This window comes from Amia ocellicauda, chromosome 16, assembly GCF_036373705.1.
Source record: "Amia ocellicauda isolate fAmiCal2 chromosome 16, fAmiCal2.hap1, whole genome shotgun sequence".
NCBI classification, from domain to species: Eukaryota; Metazoa; Chordata; class Actinopteri; order Amiiformes; family Amiidae; genus Amia; species Amia ocellicauda.
The window spans coordinates 30,692,353-30,710,096 of NC_089865.1; the positions used below are offsets into that span (position 1 = coordinate 30,692,353).

At 48.5% G+C, this 17,744-nt stretch overlaps 7 non-coding genes across 7 annotated transcripts; all 7 read right to left on the minus strand.

Annotated features, from left to right (window-relative positions):
- Positions 1 to 1,280: 1,280 nt before the first annotated feature.
- trnag-ucc (transfer RNA glycine (anticodon UCC)) lies at positions 1,281 to 1,352 on the minus strand. Its single transcript has one exon. It is a non-coding gene; the product is annotated as a tRNA-Gly (tRNA).
- A 245-nt stretch (positions 1,353 to 1,597) lies between these two features.
- trnai-uau (transfer RNA isoleucine (anticodon UAU)) lies at positions 1,598 to 1,692 on the minus strand. The gene is made up of 2 exons: positions 1,655 to 1,692; positions 1,598 to 1,633 (listed from the first exon to the last, which is right to left on the minus strand). It is a non-coding gene; the product is annotated as a tRNA-Ile (tRNA).
- Positions 1,693 to 2,285: 593 nt separating this feature from the next.
- On the minus strand, positions 2,286 to 2,356 carry trnag-ccc (transfer RNA glycine (anticodon CCC)). Its single transcript has one exon. It is a non-coding gene; the product is annotated as a tRNA-Gly (tRNA).
- A 2,129-nt stretch (positions 2,357 to 4,485) lies between these two features.
- trnai-uau (transfer RNA isoleucine (anticodon UAU)) lies at positions 4,486 to 4,580 on the minus strand. Its single transcript has 2 exons — positions 4,543 to 4,580; positions 4,486 to 4,521 (listed from the first exon to the last, which is right to left on the minus strand). It is a non-coding gene; the product is annotated as a tRNA-Ile (tRNA).
- Positions 4,581 to 5,173: 593 nt separating this feature from the next.
- On the minus strand, positions 5,174 to 5,244 carry trnag-ccc (transfer RNA glycine (anticodon CCC)). The gene has a single exon. It is a non-coding gene; the product is annotated as a tRNA-Gly (tRNA).
- Positions 5,245 to 7,024: 1,780 nt separating this feature from the next.
- On the minus strand, positions 7,025 to 7,096 carry trnag-ucc (transfer RNA glycine (anticodon UCC)). The gene has a single exon. It is a non-coding gene; the product is annotated as a tRNA-Gly (tRNA).
- Positions 7,097 to 7,341: 245 nt separating this feature from the next.
- On the minus strand, positions 7,342 to 7,436 carry trnai-uau (transfer RNA isoleucine (anticodon UAU)). The gene is made up of 2 exons: positions 7,399 to 7,436; positions 7,342 to 7,377 (listed from the first exon to the last, which is right to left on the minus strand). It is a non-coding gene; the product is annotated as a tRNA-Ile (tRNA).
- Positions 7,437 to 17,744: the final 10,308 nt, after the last annotated feature.

A 17,744-nucleotide genomic window follows, 5' to 3' on the forward strand; every position in this document is an offset into this window, starting at 1 on the left:
GTATGCATGCAAAGTGAAAAGTGAAAGAAACGACGAGATGGCAAGCACCCACAGCTGGTCCAGTTGGAGTGCCCTCGAAAGGCTAGAGCGTTTTGTTTACGGCACCGTGAACCTCTCGAGCTTCATGTTGACGCACATACGATCTAAAGCCCACGTCTTGTCCACGTCCGTTGGTGAAGTCATAGAAGGTAGTGAAAGCTAGGGAATTATTGGGCACTGATGCCAGGTGTGATACCTATGAGGTACACGAACTAACAGCGAGCTATAGGCTCTGCTATGCAGAGTGTTGCTTCGTGGATAGAGCGACTATCTCGCTAGTAGTAGTAGGGGTAAATGAAAGCATTCCAATTGGAGTGCCCTCGAAAGGCTACTGCGTTCTGTTTACGGCACCATAAACCTCTCGAGCTTCATGTTGACGCACATACGATCTAAAACCCACGTCATGTCCACGTCTGTAGGTGAAGTCATAGACAGACAGTTGTCAAAGCTAGGGAATTATTGGGCACTGATGCCAGGTGTGATACCAATGAGGTACACGGACTAACAGCGAGCTATAGGCTCTGCTATGCAGAGTGTTGCTTCGTGGATAGAGCGACTATCTCGCTATTAGTAGTAGGGGTAAATGAAAGCATTCCAATTGGAGTGCCCTCGAAAGGCTACTGCGTTCTGTTTACGGCACCATAAACCTCTCGAGCTTCATGTTGACGCACATACGATCTAAAACCCACGTCATGTCCACGTCTGTAGGTGAAGTCATAGACAGACAGTTGTCAAAGCTAGGGAATTATTGGGCACTGATGCCAGGTGTGATACCAATGAGGTACACGGACTAACAGCGAGCTATAGGCTCTGCTATGCAGAGTGTTGCTTCGTGGATAGAGCGACTATCTCGCTAGTAGTAGTAATCAAAGCATTCCACTGCCTAACCCTACAGAACACACTCAAACTTTGGACATCAACATAATTTGAACACCACTGTTTCACAGGCCACTCTTTTGCCCTTGACCTCGTGGCACAACAGTAGCGCATCTGACTCCACATCAGAAGGGTGTGTGTGCGAATCACGTCGGGGTCAGTGTTTTTTTACAACGGGAAAGCCCAACACCAGAGTTCCAATAAAAATTCCACAAGCGGCAAAATGAATTCAGAAAGCACCTAAATGTCACTGATTTTGCCAGACTGACACTTTCCATTAGAAACACGGGGATCTTCATAGCCATGCACTTTGAACTGTTGCTGCCACCTGTCCGCTGCGAATGTGCAATTAAAGGTATCTGTTTTGCGTTGGCCAGGAATCGAACCCGGGTCAACTACTTGGAAGGCAGCTATGCTTGCCACTATACCACCAACGCTGCTTTTTAACTGCCAACCAAGGTCAAATTCCATATGAATGTGATGCCAGCATTGCATGGCAGAATGACATGATTTTTTTTCATTTGGCAAAGCGTAGATGTTTGCAAAAGCAACCGTTGGATGCACTTTCCTGTTCATGACTGCGGAGGGAGCTTCTCCATGCAACATAGCAGCTTTTGCATTTCACAATACCATTACCTTTCCTGGGGTAGCATTACATGGAACACCAGGCAGAAAAACTAACTGCTCTAGGTGAGGCTTGAACTCACCACCTAGGCATGACACAGGCTGCGTACTGCTCTATAAGTACCGTGCGCTAACCGATTGCGCCACTAGAGCCAGAAAATTGGTGCAAGAAAGGATGTATAGCCGCGTCCCACTGAGTCAGAAGAAAGCCAAGGAAAGTTGGTAGATTGACATGCATCCATGTTTACCATTTCGAATGCCAGTGTTCCTAGTGTTCCACATTAGCCCAATTTGTGAAGGAAAGGAAAGGAACGATATGTGGACAAGATTGACTTTCCTGAAAGTAGCCTAAAATAACTCCAGGTTCACCCCAGACAGGAGTCGAAGCAACAATCCCTGATTTAGAAGGCCAGCGCCTTATGCCTTAGGCCAACTACATGAACATGCAAAAAAATAAAAATAAATAAGAAGTAAGTAAGTAAGTAAAAGTTTTTTTATATATATTTACTTTTCTATTTACCTATATGTATACTGAGAAACTGTGTGCTAGAAAATGGATGAAAGTTAATTGGATGAAATGTCACAGAAATTCACAAGTCAGCTCTTCACCTTGACACGAAGCCATACATAGTCTCTTCAAAATTCAGGCAATCTTTCTATACTCTATTTATGAATAAGGTACGGACCTAAGCACACAATTCAAGGACCGGTGTGGGGAAACAAGAGGGGAAGCATAGCATGTCGGGTGCACCAGCCGGGAATCGAACCCGAGTCACAAGAATGGGAATCTTGAATGATACCACTACACCACTGGCACTGCTGCAAAGTAGTGCTTTTCAGGCTTTCCACTGGAGTGACAGTGATTCCAAAACCTGTCTCCATCACTGCGAGTCCAATCTTGCTGCTTCTTGAATTCCTCGGCAACACAGATGAAACGTTCAATCAATCTTTTCATTTTCATTCGATTCACTTTGCATTTTACAAAAGAGGCAAAACGTGGAAGTAACTGAACCAGCCTCATCCGGACATTGGGTCATGCGTGGGTTTAAAGTTACGACATGAAAATCAATTAAATGGACTTCCCAGTGCTTTGAGAGTGTAGAAATGACAGTTTGAGTGTTTTTTTTGGAAAGAGATACAAGGTCTGGGAGCGGCCTCTCGCCGGTGGGGATGTAGCTCAGTGGGAGAGTGCATCTATGAGGTCTCCGCGTTCAATCCTCGCCATCTCCAGGCTGTCTCCTAACTTAGGAAGTAGTGAAGAAATCGGGAGCCTGGGATTAATCACTCGTTCTCGTATAGGGCTTATACGCACTCTGTGCTGTCATTCTCAGAGAAACACAATGTGTATGCATGCAAAGTGAAAAGTGAAAGAAACGACGAGATGGCAAGCACCCACAGCTGGTCCAGTTGGAGTGCCCTCGAAAGGCTAGAGCGTTTTGTTTACGGCACCGTGAACCTCTCGAGCTTCATGTTGACGCACATACGATCTAAAGCCCACGTCTTGTCCACGTCCGTTGGTGAAGTCATAGAAGGTAGTGAAAGCTAGGGAATTATTGGGCACTGATGCCAGGTGTGATACCTATGAGGTACACGAACTAACAGCGAGCTATAGGCTCTGCTATGCAGAGTGTTGCTTCGTGGATAGAGCGACTATCTCGCTAGTAGTAGTAGGGGTAAATGAAAGCATTCCAATTGGAGTGCCCTCGAAAGGCTACTGCGTTCTGTTTACGGCACCATAAACCTCTCGAGCTTCATGTTGACGCACATACGATCTAAAACCCACGTCATGTCCACGTCTGTAGGTGAAGTCATAGACAGACAGTTGTCAAAGCTAGGGAATTATTGGGCACTGATGCCAGGTGTGATACCAATGAGGTACACGGACTAACAGCGAGCTATAGGCTCTGCTATGCAGAGTGTTGCTTCGTGGATAGAGCGACTATCTCGCTATTAGTAGTAGGGGTAAATGAAAGCATTCCAATTGGAGTGCCCTCGAAAGGCTACTGCGTTCTGTTTACGGCACCATAAACCTCTCGAGCTTCATGTTGACGCACATACGATCTAAAACCCACGTCATGTCCACGTCTGTAGGTGAAGTCATAGACAGACAGTTGTCAAAGCTAGGGAATTATTGGGCACTGATGCCAGGTGTGATACCAATGAGGTACACGGACTAACAGCGAGCTATAGGCTCTGCTATGCAGAGTGTTGCTTCGTGGATAGAGCGACTATCTCGCTAGTAGTAGTAATCAAAGCATTCCACTGCCTAACCCTACAGAACACACTCAAACTTTGGACATCAACATAATTTGAACACCACTGTTTCACAGGCCACTCTTTTGCCCTTGACCTCGTGGCACAACAGTAGCGCATCTGACTCCACATCAGAAGGGTGTGTGTGCGAATCACGTCGGGGTCAGTGTTTTTTTACAACGGGAAAGCCCAACACCAGAGTTCCAATAAAAATTCCACAAGCGGCAAAATGAATTCACAAAGCACCTAAATGTCACTGATTTTGCCAGACTCACACTTGCCATTAGAAACAAGGGGATCTTCATAGCCATGCACTTTGAGCTGTTGCTGCCACCTGTCTGCTGCGAATGTGCAATTAAAGGTATCTGTTTTGCATTGGCCAGGAATCGAATCCAGGTCAACTACTTGGAAGGCAGCTATGCTTGCCACTATACCACCAACGCTGCTTTTTAACTGCCAACCAAAGTCAAATTCCACATGAATGTGATGCCAGCATTGCATGGCAGAATGACATGATTTTTTTTCATTTGGCAAAGTGTAGATGTTTGCAAAAGCAACCGTTGGATGCACTTTCCTGTTCATGACTGCGGAGGGAGCTTCTCCATGCAACATAGCAGCTTTTGCATTTCACAATACTATTACCTTTCCTGGGGTAGCATTACATGGAATTGAACACCAGGCAGAAAAACTAACTGCTCTAGGTGAGGCTTGAACTCACAACCTCGACCTGACACGGGCTGCGTACTGCTCTATAAGTACCGTGCGCTAACCGATTGCGCCACTAGAGCCAGAAAATTGGTGCAAGAAAGGATGTATAGCCGCGTCCCACTGAGTCAGTAGAAAGCCAAGGAAAGTTGGTAGATTGACATGCATCCATGTTTACCATTTCGAATGCCAGTGTTCCTAGTGTTCCACATTAGCCCAATTTGTGAAGGAAAGGAAAGGAACGATATGTGGACAAGATTGACTTTCCTGAAAGTAGCCTAAAATAACTCCAGGTTCACCCCAGACAGGAGTCGAAGCGACAATCCCTGATTTAGAAGGCCAGCGCCTTATGCCTTAGGCCAACTACATGAGCATGCAAAAAAATAAAAATAAATAAGAAGTAAGTAAGTAAGTAAAAGTTTTTTTATATATATTTACTTTTCTATTTACCTATATGTATACTGAGAAACTGTGTGCTAGAAAATGGATGAAAGTTAATTGGATGAAATGTCACAGAAATTCACAAGTCAGCTCTTCACCTTGACACGAAGCCATACATAGTCTCTTCAAAATTCAGGCAATCTTTCTATACTCTATTTATGAGTAAGGTACGGACCTAAGCACACAATTCAAGGACCGGTGTGGGGAAACAAGAGGGGAAGCATAGCATGTCGGGTGCACCAGCCGGGAATCGAACCCGAGTCACAAGAATGGGAATCTTGAATGATACCACTACACCACTGGCACTGCTGCAAAGTAGCGCTTTTCAGGCTTTCCACTGGAGTGACAGTGATTCCAAAACCTGTCTCCATCACTGCGAGTCCAATCTTGCTGCTTCTTGAATTCCTCGGCAACACAGATGAAACGTTCAATCAATCTTTTCATTTTCATTCGATTCACTTTGCATTTTACAAAAGAGGCAAAACGTGGAAGTAACTGAACCAGCCTCATCCGGACATTGGGTCATGCGTGGGTTTAAAGTTACGACATGAAAATCAATGAAATGGACTTCCCAGTGCTTTGAGAGTGTAGAAATGACAGTTTGAGTGTTTTTTTTGGAAAGAGATACAAGGTCTGGGAGCGGCCTCTCGCCGGTGGGGATGTAGCTCAGTGGTAGAGTGCATCTATGAGGTCCCCGCGTTCAATCCTCGCCATCTCCAGGCTGTCTCCTAACTTAGGAAGTAGTGAAGAAATCGGGAGCCTGGGATTAATCACTCGTTCTCGTATAGGGCTTATACGCACTCTGTGCTGTCATTCTCAGAGAAACACAATGTGTATGCATGCAAAGTGAAAAGTGAAAGAAACGACGAGATGGCAAGCACCCACAGCTGGTCCAGTTGGAGTGCCCTCGAAAGGCTAGAGCGTTTTGTTAACGGCACCGTGAACCTCTCGAGCTTCATGTTGACGCACATACGATCTAAAGCCCACGTCTTGTCCACGTCCGTTGGTGAAGTCATAGAAGGTAGTCAAAGCTAGGGAATTATTGGGCACTGATGCCAGGTGTGATACCTATGAGGTACACGAACTAACAGCGAGCTATAGGCTCTGCTATGCAGAGTGTTGCTTCATGGATAGAGCGACTATTTCGCTAGTAGTAGTAGGGGTAAATGAAAGCATTCCAATTGGAGTGCCCTTGATAGGCTAGAGCGTTTTGTTTACGGCACCGTGAACCTCTCGAGCTTCATGGTGACGCACATACGATCTAAAACCCACGTCTTGTCAACTTCTGTAGGTGAAGTCATAGACAGACAGTTGTCAAAGCTAGGGAATTATTGGTCACTGATGCCATTTGTGATACCTATGAGGTACACGGACTAACAGCGAGCTATAGGCTCTGCTATGCAGAGTGTTGCTTCGTGGATAGAGCGACTATCTCGCTAGTAGTAGTAGGGGTAAATGAAAGCATTCCAATTGGAGTGCCCTCGAAAGGCTACTGCATTCTGTTTACGGCACCATAAACCTCTCGAGCTTCATGTTGACGCACATACGATCTAAAACCCACGTCATGTCCACGTCTGTAGGTGAAGTCATAGACAGACAGTTGTCAAAGCTAGGGAATTATTGGGCACTGATGCCAGGTGTGATACCAATGAGGTACACGGACTAACAGCGAGCTATAGGCTCTGCTATGCAGAGTGTTGCTTCGTGGATAGAGCGACTATCTCGCTAGTAGTAGTAATCAAAGCATTCCACTGCCTAACCCTACAGAACACACTCAAACTTTGGACATCAACATATTTTGAACACCACTATTTCACAGGCCACTCTTTTGCCCTTGACCTCGTGGCACAACAGTAGTGTGTGCGAATCACGTCGGGGTCAGTGTTTTTTTACAACGGGAAAGCCCAACACCAGAGTTCCAATAAAAATTCCACAAGCGGCAAAATGAATTCAGAAAGCACCTAAATGTCACTGATTTTGCCAGACTGACACTTTCCATTAGAAACAAGGGGATCTTCATAGCCATGCACTTTGAACTGTTGCTGCCACCTGTCCGCTGCGAATGTGCAATTAAAGGTATCTGTTTTGCGTTGGCCAGGAATCGAACCCGGGTCAACTACTTGGAAGGCAGCTATGCTTGCCACTATACCACCAACGCTGCTTTTTAACTGCCAACCAAGGTCAAATTCCATATGAATGTGATGCCAGCATTGCATGGCAGAATGACATGATTTTTTTTCATTTGGTAAAGCGTAGATGTTTGCAAAAGCAACCGTTGGATGCACTTTCCTGTTCATGACTGCGGAGGGAGCTTCTCCATGCAACATAGCAGCTTTTGCATTTCACAATACCATTACCTTTCCTGGGGTAGCATTACATGGAACACCAGGCAGAAAAACTAACTGCTCTAGGTGAGGCTTGAACTCACAACCTCGGCATGACACAGGCTGCGTACTGCTCTATAAGTACCGTGCGCTAACCGATTGCGCCACTAGAGCCAGAAAATTGGTGCAAGAAAGGATGTATAGCCGCGTCCCACTGAGTCAGAAGAAAGCCAAGGAAAGTTGGTAGATTGACATGCATCCATGTTTACCATTTCGAATGCCAGTGTTCCTAGTGTTCCACATTAGCCCAATATGTGGACAAGATTGACTTTCCTGAAAGTAGCCTAAAATAACTCCAGGTTCACCCCAGACAGGAGTCGAAGCAACAATCCCTGATTTAGAAGGCCAGCGCCTTATGCCTTAGGCCAACTACAAGAACATGGGGTTAGGGTTAGGGTTAGGGTTAGGGTTAGGGTTAGAGGGTTAGGGTTAGGGTTAGGGTTAGGGTTAGGGTTAGGGTTAGGGTTAGGGTTAGGGTTAGGGTTAGGGTTAGGGTTAGGGTTAGGGTTAGGGTTAGGGTTAGGGTTAGGGTTAGGGTTAGGGTTAGGGTTAGGGTTAGGGTTAGGGTTAGGGTTAGGGTTAGGGTTAGGGTTAGGGTTAGGGTTAGGGTTAGGGTTAGGGTTAGGGTTAGGGTTAGGGTTAGGGTTAGGGTTAGGGTTAGGGTTAGGGTTAGGGTTAGGGTTAGGGTTAGGGTTAGGGTTAGGGTTAGGGTTAGGGTTAGGGTTAGGGTTAGGGTTAGGGTTAGGGTTAGGGTTAGGGTTAGGGTTAGGGTTAGGGTTAGGGTTAGGGTTAGGGTTAGGGTTAGGGTTAGGGTTAGGGTTAGGGTTAGGGTTAGGGTTAGGGTTAGGGTTAGGGTTAGGGTTAGGGTTAGGGTTAGGGTTAGGGTTAGGGTTAGGGTTAGGGTTAGGGTTAGGGTTAGGGTTAGGGTTAGGGTTAGGGTTAGGGTTAGGGTTAGGGTTAGGGTTAGGGTTAGGGTTAGGGTTAGGGTTAGGGTTAGGGTTAGGGTTAGGGTTAGGGTTAGGGTTAGGGTTAGGGTTAGGGTTAGGGTTAGGGTTAGGGTTAGGGTTAGGGTTAGGGTTAGGGTTAGGGTTAGGGTTAGGGTTAGGGTTAGGGTTAGGGTTAGGGTTAGGGTTAGGGTTAGGGTTAGGGTTAGGGTTAGGGTTAGGGTTAGGGTTAGGGTTAGGGTTAGGGTTAGGGTTAGGGTTAGGGTTAGGGTTAGGGTTAGGGTTAGGGTTAGGGTTAGGGTTAGGGTTAGGGTTAGGGTTAGGGTTAGGGTTAGGGTTAGGGTTAGGGTTAGGGTTAGGGTTAGGGTTAGGGTTAGGGTTAGGGTTAGGGTTAGGGTTAGGGTTAGGGTTAGGGTTAGGGTTAGGGTTAGGGTTAGGGTTAGGGTTAGGGTTAGGGTTAGGGTTAGGGTTAGGGTTAGGGTTAGGGTTAGGGTTAGGGTTAGGGTTAGGGTTAGGGTTAGGGTTAGGGTTAGGGTTAGGGTTAGGGTTAGGGTTAGGGTTAGGGTTAGGGTTAGGGTTAGGGTTAGGGTTAGGGTTAGGGTTAGGGTTAGGGTTAGGGTTAGGGTTAGGGTTAGGGTTAGGGTTAGGGTTAGGGTTAGGGTTAGGGTTAGGGTTAGGGTTAGGGTTAGGGTTAGGGTTAGGGTTAGGGTTAGGGTTAGGGTTAGGGTTAGGGTTAGGGTTAGGGTTAGGGTTAGGGTTAGGGTTAGGGTTAGGGTTAGGGTTAGGGTTAGGGTTAGGGTTAGGGTTAGGGTTAGGGTTAGGGTTAGGGTTAGGGTTAGGGTTAGGGTTAGGGTTAGGGTTAGGGTTAGGGTTAGGGTTAGGGTTAGGGTTAGGGTTAGGGTTAGGGTTAGGGTTAGGGTTAGGGTTAGGGTTAGGGTTAGGGTTAGGGTTAGGGTTAGGGTTAGGGTTAGGGTTAGGGTTAGGGTTAGGGTTAGGGTTAGGGTTAGGGTTAGGGTTAGGGTTAGGGTTAGGGTTAGGGTTAGGGTTAGGGTTAGGGTTAGGGTTAGGGTTAGGGTTAGGGTTAGGGTTAGGGTTAGGGTTAGGGTTAGGGTTAGGGTTAGGGTTAGGGTTAGGGTTAGGGTTAGGGTTAGGGTTAGGGTTAGGGTTAGGGTTAGGGTTAGGGTTAGGGTTAGGGTTAGGGTTAGGGTTAGGGTTAGGGTTAGGGTTAGGGTTAGGGTTAGGGTTAGGGTTAGGGTTAGGGTTAGGGTTAGGGTTAGGGTTAGGGTTAGGGTTAGGGTTAGGGTTAGGGTTAGGGTTAGGGTTAGGGTTAGGGTTAGGGTTAGGGTTAGGGTTAGGGTTAGGGTTAGGGTTAGGGTTAGGGTTAGGGTTAGGGTTAGGGTTAGGGTTAGGGTTAGGGTTAGGGTTAGGGTTAGGGTTAGGGTTAGGGTTAGGGTTAGGGTTAGGGTTAGGGTTAGGGTTAGGGTTAGGGTTAGGGTTAGGGTTAGGGTTAGGGTTAGGGTTAGGGTTAGGGTTAGGGTTAGGGTTAGGGTTAGGGTTAGGGTTAGGGTTAGGGTTAGGGTTAGGGTTAGGGTTAGGGTTAGGGTTAGGGTTAGGGTTAGGGTTAGGGTTAGGGTTAGGGTTAGGGTTAGGGTTAGGGTTAGGGTTAGGGTTAGGGTTAGGGTTAGGGTTAGGGTTAGGGTTAGGGTTAGGGTTAGGGTTAGGGTTAGGGTTAGGGTTAGGGTTAGGGTTAGGGTTAGGGTTAGGGTTAGGGTTAGGGTTAGGGTTAGGGTTAGGGTTAGGGTTAGGGTTAGGGTTAGGGTTAGGGTTAGGGTTAGGGTTAGGGTTAGGGTTAGGGTTAGGGTTAGGGTTAGGGTTAGGGTTAGGGTTAGGGTTAGGGTTAGGGTTAGGGTTAGGGTTAGGGTTAGGGTTAGGGTTAGGGTTAGGGTTAGGGTTAGGGTTAGGGTTAGGGTTAGGGTTAGGGTTAGGGTTAGGGTTAGGGTTAGGGTTAGGGTTAGGGTTAGGGTTAGGGTTAGGGTTAGGGTTAGGGTTAGGGTTAGGGTTAGGGTTAGGGTTAGGGTTAGGGTTAGGGTTAGGGTTAGGGTTAGGGTTAGGGTTAGGGTTAGGGTTAGGGTTAGGGTTAGGGTTAGGGTTAGGGTTAGGGTTAGGGTTAGGGTTAGGGTTAGGGTTAGGGTTAGGGTTAGGGTTAGGGTTAGGGTTAGGGTTAGGGTTAGGGTTAGGGTTAGGGTTAGGGTTAGGGTTAGGGTTAGGGTTAGGGTTAGGGTTAGGGTTAGGGTTAGGGTTAGGGTTAGGGTTAGGGTTAGGGTTAGGGTTAGGGTTAGGGTTAGGGTTAGGGTTAGGGTTAGGGTTAGGGTTAGGGTTAGGGTTAGGGTTAGGGTTAGGGTTAGGGTTAGGGTTAGGGTTAGGGTTAGGGTTAGGGTTAGGGTTAGGGTTAGGGTTAGGGTTAGGGTTAGGGTTAGGGTTAGGGTTAGGGTTAGGGTTAGGGTTAGGGTTAGGGTTAGGGTTAGGGTTAGGGTTAGGGTTAGGGTTAGGGTTAGGGTTAGGGTTAGGGTTAGGGTTAGGGTTAGGGTTAGGGTTAGGGTTAGGGTTAGGGTTAGGGTTAGGGTTAGGGTTAGGGTTAGGGTTAGGGTTAGGGTTAGGGTTAGGGTTAGGGTTAGGGTTAGGGTTAGGGTTAGGGTTAGGGTTAGGGTTAGGGTTAGGGTTAGGGTTAGGGTTAGGGTTAGGGTTAGGGTTAGGGTTAGGGTTAGGGTTAGGGTTAGGGTTAGGGTTAGGGTTAGGGTTAGGGTTAGGGTTAGGGTTAGGGTTAGGGTTAGGGTTAGGGTTAGGGTTAGGGTTAGGGTTAGGGTTAGGGTTAGGGTTAGGGTTAGGGTTAGGGTTAGGGTTAGGGTTAGGGTTAGGGTTAGGGTTAGGGTTAGGGTTAGGGTTAGGGTTAGGGTTAGGGTTAGGGTTAGGGTTAGGGTTAGGGTTAGGGTTAGGGTTAGGGTTAGGGTTAGGGTTAGGGTTAGGGTTAGGGTTAGGGTTAGGGTTAGGGTTAGGGTTAGGGTTAGGGTTAGGGTTAGGGTTAGGGTTAGGGTTAGGGTTAGGGTTAGGGTTAGGGTTAGGGTTAGGGTTAGGGTTAGGGTTAGGGTTAGGGTTAGGGTTAGGGTTAGGGTTAGGGTTAGGGTTAGGGTTAGGGTTAGGGTTAGGGTTAGGGTTAGGGTTAGGGTTAGGGTTAGGGTTAGGGTTAGGGTTAGGGTTAGGGTTAGGGTTAGGGTTAGGGTTAGGGTTAGGGTTAGGGTTAGGGTTAGGGTTAGGGTTAGGGTTAGGGTTAGGGTTAGGGTTAGGGTTAGGGTTAGGGTTAGGGTTAGGGTTAGGGTTAGGGTTAGGGTTAGGGTTAGGGTTAGGGTTAGGGTTAGGGTTAGGGTTAGGGTTAGGGTTAGGGTTAGGGTTAGGGTTAGGGTTAGGGTTAGGGTTAGGGTTAGGGTTAGGGTTAGGGTTAGGGTTAGGGTTAGGGTTAGGGTTAGGGTTAGGGTTAGGGTTAGGGTTAGGGTTAGGGTTAGGGTTAGGGTTAGGGTTAGGGTTAGGGTTAGGGTTAGGGTTAGGGTTAGGGTTAGGGTTAGGGTTAGGGTTAGGGTTAGGGTTAGGGTTAGGGTTAGGGTTAGGGTTAGGGTTAGGGTTAGGGTTAGGGTTAGGGTTAGGGTTAGGGTTAGGGTTAGGGTTAGGGTTAGGGTTAGGGTTAGGGTTAGGGTTAGGGTTAGGGTTAGGGTTAGGGTTAGGGTTAGGGTTAGGGTTAGGGTTAGGGTTAGGGTTAGGGTTAGGGTTAGGGTTAGGGTTAGGGTTAGGGTTAGGGTTAGGGTTAGGGTTAGGGTTAGGGTTAGGGTTAGGGTTAGGGTTAGGGTTAGGGTTAGGGTTAGGGTTAGGGTTAGGGTTAGGGTTAGGGTTAGGGTTAGGGTTAGGGTTAGGGTTAGGGTTAGGGTTAGGGTTAGGGTTAGGGTTAGGGTTAGGGTTAGGGTTAGGGTTAGGGTTAGGGTTAGGGTTAGGGTTAGGGTTAGGGTTAGGGTTAGGGTTAGGGTTAGGGTTAGGGTTAGGGTTAGGGTTAGGGTTAGGGTTAGGGTTAGGGTTAGGGTTAGGGTTAGGGTTAGGGTTAGGGTTAGGGTTAGGGTTAGGGTTAGGGTTAGGGTTAGGGTTAGGGTTAGGGTTAGGGTTAGGGTTAGGGTTAGGGTTAGGGTTAGGGTTAGGGTTAGGGTTAGGGTTAGGGTTAGGGTTAGGGTTAGGGTTAGGGTTAGGGTTAGGGTTAGGGTTAGGGTTAGGGTTAGGGTTAGGGTTAGGGTTAGGGTTAGGGTTAGGGTTAGGGTTAGGGTTAGGGTTAGGGTTAGGGTTAGGGTTAGGGTTAGGGTTAGGGTTAGGGTTAGGGTTAGGGTTAGGGTTAGGGTTAGGGTTAGGGTTAGGGTTAGGGTTAGGGTTAGGGTTAGGGTTAGGGTTAGGGTTAGGGTTAGGGTTAGGGTTAGGGTTAGGGTTAGGGTTAGGGTTAGGGTTAGGGTTAGGGTTAGGGTTAGGGTTAGGGTTAGGGTTAGGGTTAGGGTTAGGGTTAGGGTTAGGGTTAGGGTTAGGGTTAGGGTTAGGGTTAGGGTTAGGGTTAGGGTTAGGGTTAGGGTTAGGGTTAGGGTTAGGGTTAGGGTTAGGGTTAGGGTTAGGGTTAGGGTTAGGGTTAGGGTTAGGGTTAGGGTTAGGGTTAGGGTTAGGGTTAGGGTTAGGGTTAGGGTTAGGGTTAGGGTTAGGGTTAGGGTTAGGGTTAGGGTTAGGGTTAGGGTTAGGGTTAGGGTTAGGGTTAGGGTTAGGGTTAGGGTTAGGGTTAGGGTTAGGGTTAGGGTTAGGGTTAGGGTTAGGGTTAGGGTTAGGGTTAGGGTTAGGGTTAGGGTTAGGGTTAGGGTTAGGGTTAGGGTTAGGGTTAGGGTTAGGGTTAGGGTTAGGGTTAGGGTTAGGGTTAGGGTTAGGGTTAGGGTTAGGGTTAGGGTTAGGGTTAGGGTTAGGGTTAGGGTTAGGGTTAGGGTTAGGGTTAGGGTTAGGGTTAGGGTTAGGGTTAGGGTTAGGGTTAGGGTTAGGGTTAGGGTTAGGGTTAGGGTTAGGGTTAGGGTTAGGGTTAGGGTTAGGGTTAGGGTTAGGGTTAGGGTTAGGGTTAGGGTTAGGGTTAGGGTTAGGGTTAGGGTTAGGGTTAGGGTTAGGGTTAGGGTTAGGGTTAGGGTTAGGGTTAGGGTTAGGGTTAGGGTTAGGGTTAGGGTTAGGGTTAGGGTTAGGGTTAGGGTTAGGGTTAGGGTTAGGGTTAGGGTTAGGGTTAGGGTTAGGGTTAGGGTTAGGGTTAGGGTTAGGGTTAGGGTTAGGGTTAGGGTTAGGGTTAGGGTTAGGGTTAGGGTTAGGGTTAGGGTTAGGGTTAGGGTTAGGGTTAGGGTTAGGGTTAGGGTTAGGGTTAGGGTTAGGGTTAGGGTTAGGGTTAGGGTTAGGGTTAGGGTTAGGGTTAGGGTTAGGGTTAGGGTTAGGGTTAGGGTTAGGGTTAGGGTTAGGGTTAGGGTTAGGGTTAGGGTTAGGGTTAGGGTTAGGGTTAGGGTTAGGGTTAGGGTTAGGGTTAGGGTTAGGGTTAGGGTTAGGGTTAGGGTTAGGGTTAGGGTTAGGGTTAGGGTTAGGGTTAGGGTTAGGGTTAGGGTTAGGGTTAGGGTTAGGGTTAGGGTTAGGGTTAGGGTTAGGGTTAGGGTTAGGGTTAGGGTTAGGGTTAGGGTTAGGGTTAGGGTTAGGGTTAGGGTTAGGGTTAGGGTTAGGGTTAGGGTTAGGGTTAGGGTTAGGGTTAGGGTTAGGGTTAGGGTTAGGGTTAGGGTTAGGGTTAGGGTTAGGGTTAGGGTTAGGGTTAGGGTTAGGGTTAGGGTTAGGGTTAGGGTTAGGGTTAGGGTTAGGGTTAGGGTTAGGGTTAGGGTTAGGGTTAGGGTTAGGGTTAGGGTTAGGGTTAGGGTTAGGGTTAGGGTTAGGGTTAGGGTTAGGGTTAGGGTTAGGGTTAGGGTTAGGGTTAGGGTTAGGGTTAGGGTTAGGGTTAGGGTTAGGGTTAGGGTTAGGGTTAGGGTTAGGGTTAGGGTTAGGGTTAGGGTTAGGGTTAGGGTTAGGGTTAGGGTTAGGGTTAGGGTTAGGGTTAGGGTTAGGGTTAGGGTTAGGGTTAGGGTTAGGGTTAGGGTTAGGGTTAGGGTTAGGGTTAGGGTTAGGGTTAGGGTTAGGGTTAGGGTTAGGGTTAGGGTTAGGGTTAGGGTTAGGGTTAGGGTTAGGGTTAGGGTTAGGGTTAGGGTTAGGGTTAGGGTTAGGGTTAGGGTTAGGGTTAGGGTTAGGGTTAGGGTTAGGGTTAGGGTTAGGGTTAGGGTTAGGGTTAGGGTTAGGGTTAGGGTTAGGGTTAGGGTTAGGGTTAGGGTTAGGGTTAGGGTTAGGGTTAGGGTTAGGGTTAGGGTTAGGGTTAGGGTTAGGGTTAGGGTTAGGGTTAGGGTTAGGGTTAGGGTTAGGGTTAGGGTTAGGGTTAGGGTTAGGGTTAGGGTTAGGGTTAGGGTTAGGGTTAGGGTTAGGGTTAGGGTTAGGGTTAGGGTTAGGGTTAGGGTTAGGGTTAGGGTTAGGGTTAGGGTTAGGGTTAGGGTTAGGGTTAGGGTTAGGGTTAGGGTTAGGGTTAGGGTTAGGGTTAGGGTTAGGGTTAGGGTTAGGGTTAGGGTTAGGGTTAGGGTTAGGGTTAGGGTTAGGGTTAGGGTTAGGGTTAGGGTTAGGGTTAGGGTTAGGGTTAGGGTTAGGGTTAGGGTTAGGGTTAGGGTTAGGGTTAGGGTTAGGGTTAGGGTTAGGGTTAGGGTTAGGGTTAGGGTTAGGGTTAGGGTTAGGGTTAGGGTTAGGGTTAGGGTTAGGGTTAGGGTTAGGGTTAGGGTTAGGGTTAGGGTTAGGGTTAGGGTTAGGGTTAGGGTTAGGGTTAGGGTTAGGGTTAGGGTTAGGGTTAGGGTTAGGGTTAGGGTTAGGGTTAGGGTTAGGGTTAGGGTTAGGGTTAGGGTTAGGGTTAGGGTTAGGGTTAGGGTTAGGGTTAGGGTTAGGGTTAGGGTTAGGGTTAGGGTTAGGGTTAGGGTTAGGGTTAGGGTTAGGGTTAGGGTTAGGGTTAGGGTTAGGGTTAGGGTTAGGGTTAGGGTTAGGGTTAGGGTTAGGGTTAGGGTTAGGGTTAGGGTTAGGGTTAGGGTTAGGGTTAGGGTTAGGGTTAGGGTTAGGGTTAGGGTTAGGGTTAGGGTTAGGGTTAGGGTTAGGGTTAGGGTTAGGGTTAGGGTTAGGGTTAGGGTTAGGGTTAGGGTTAGGGTTAGGGTTAGGGTTAGGGTTAGGGTTAGGGTTAGGGTTAGGGTTAGGGTTAGGGTTAGGGTTAGGGTTAGGGTTAGGGTTAGGGTTAGGGTTAGGGTTAGGGTTAGGGTTAGGGTTAGGGTTAGGGTTAGGGTTAGGGTTAGGGTTAGGGTTAGGGTTAGGGTTAGGGTTAGGGTTAGGGTTAGGGTTAGGGTTAGGGTTAGGGTTAGGGTTAGGGTTAGGGTTAGGGTTAGGGTTAGGGTTAGGGTTAGGGTTAGGGTTAGGGTTAGGGTTAGGGTTAGGGTTAGGGTTAGGGTTAGGGTTAGGGTTAGGGTTAGGGTTAGGGTTAGGGTTAGGGTTAGGGTTAGGGTTAGGGTTAGGGTTAGGGTTAGGGTTAGGGTTAGGGTTAGGGTTAGGGTTAGGGTTAGGGTTAGGGTTAGGGTTAGGGTTAGGGTTAGGGTTAGGGTTAGGGTTAGGGTTAGGGTTAGGGTTAGGGTTAGGGTTAGGGTTAGGGTTAGGGTTAGGGTTAGGGTTAGGGTTAGGGTTAGGGTTAGGGTTAGGGTTAGGGTTAGGGTTAGGGTTAGGGTTAGGGTTAGGGTTAGGGTTAGGGTTAGGGTTAGGGTTAGGGTTAGGGTTAGGGTTAGGGTTAGGGTTAGGGTTAGGGTTAGGGTTAGGGTTAGGGTTAGGGTTAGGGTTAGGGTTAGGGTTAGGGTTAGGGTTAGGGTTAGGGTTAGGGTTAGGGTTAGGGTTAGGGTTAGGGTTAGGGTTAGGGTTAGGGTTAGGGTTAGGGTTAGGGTTAGGGTTAGGGTTAGGGTTAGGGTTAGGGTTAGGGTTAGGGTTAGGGTTAGGGTTAGGGTTAGGGTTAGGGTTAGGGTTAGGGTTAGGGTTAGGGTTAGGGTTAGGGTTAGGGTTAGGGTTAGGGTTAGGGTTAGGGTTAGGGTTAGGGTTAGGGTTAGGGTTAGGGTTAGGGTTAGGGTTAGGGTTAGGGTTAGGGTTAGGGTTAGGGTTAGGGTTAGGGTTAGGGTTAGGGTTAGGGTTAGGGTTAGGGTTAGGGTTAGGGTTAGGGTTAGGGTTAGGGTTAGGGTTAGGGTTAGGGTTAGGGTTAGGGTTAGGGTTAGGGTTAGGGTTAGGGTTAGGGTTAGGGTTAGGGTTAGGGTTAGGGTTAGGGTTAGGGTTAGGGTTAGGGTTAGGGTTAGGGTTAGGGTTAGGGTTAGGGTTAGGGTTAGGGTTAGGGTTAGGGTTAGGGTTAGGGTTAGGGTTAGGGTTAGGGTTAGGGTTAGGGTTAGGGTTAGGGTTAGGGTTAGGGTTAGGGTTAGGGTTAGGGTTAGGGTTAGGGTTAGGGTTAGGGTTAGGGTTAGGGTTAGGGTTAGGGTTAGGGTTAGGGTTAGGGTTAGGGTTAGGGTTAGGGTTAGGGTTAGGGTTAGGGTTAGGGTTAGGGTTAGGGTTAGGGTTAGGGTTAGGGTTAGGGTTAGGGTTAGGGTTAGGGTTAGGGTTAGGGTTAGGGTTAGGGTTAGGGTTAGGGTTAGGGTTAGGGTTAGGGTTAGGGTTAGGGTTAGGGTTAGGGTTAGGGTTAGGGTTAGGGTTAGGGTTAGGGTTAGGGTTAGGGTTAGGGTTAGGGTTAGGGTTAGGGTTAGGGTTAGGGTTAGGGTTAGGGTTAGGGTTAGGGTTAGGGTTAGGGTTAGGGTTAGGGTTAGGGTTAGGGTTAGGGTTAGGGTTAGGGTTAGGGTTAGGGTTAGGGTTAGGGTTAGGGTTAGGGTTAGGGTTAGGGTTAGGGTTAGGGTTAGGGTTAGGGTTAGGGTTAGGGTTAGGGTTAGGGTTAGGGTTAGGGTTAGGGTTAGGGGTAGGGTTAGGGTTAGGGTAGGGTTAGGGTTTGGGTTGGGTTAGGGGTAGGGGTAGGGTAGGGTTAGGGTAGGGTAGGGTGTAGGTTAGGGTGGTAGGGTTAGGGGTAGGGTAGGGTAGGTGGGGGTGGGGGGGTGGGGTGGGTGGGTAGGGGGGTAGGGTAGGGGTGGGGGTTGGGGGGGGTGGGGTGGTGGGGGGTGGGGGTGGGGGAGGGGGAGGGGGTGGGGGAGTGGGTATGGGGGGGGAGGGGGTGGGTGGTGGGGGGTGGGGGTGGGGGAGGGGGTGGGGTGGGGGAGGGGGTGGGGGTGGGGGTGGG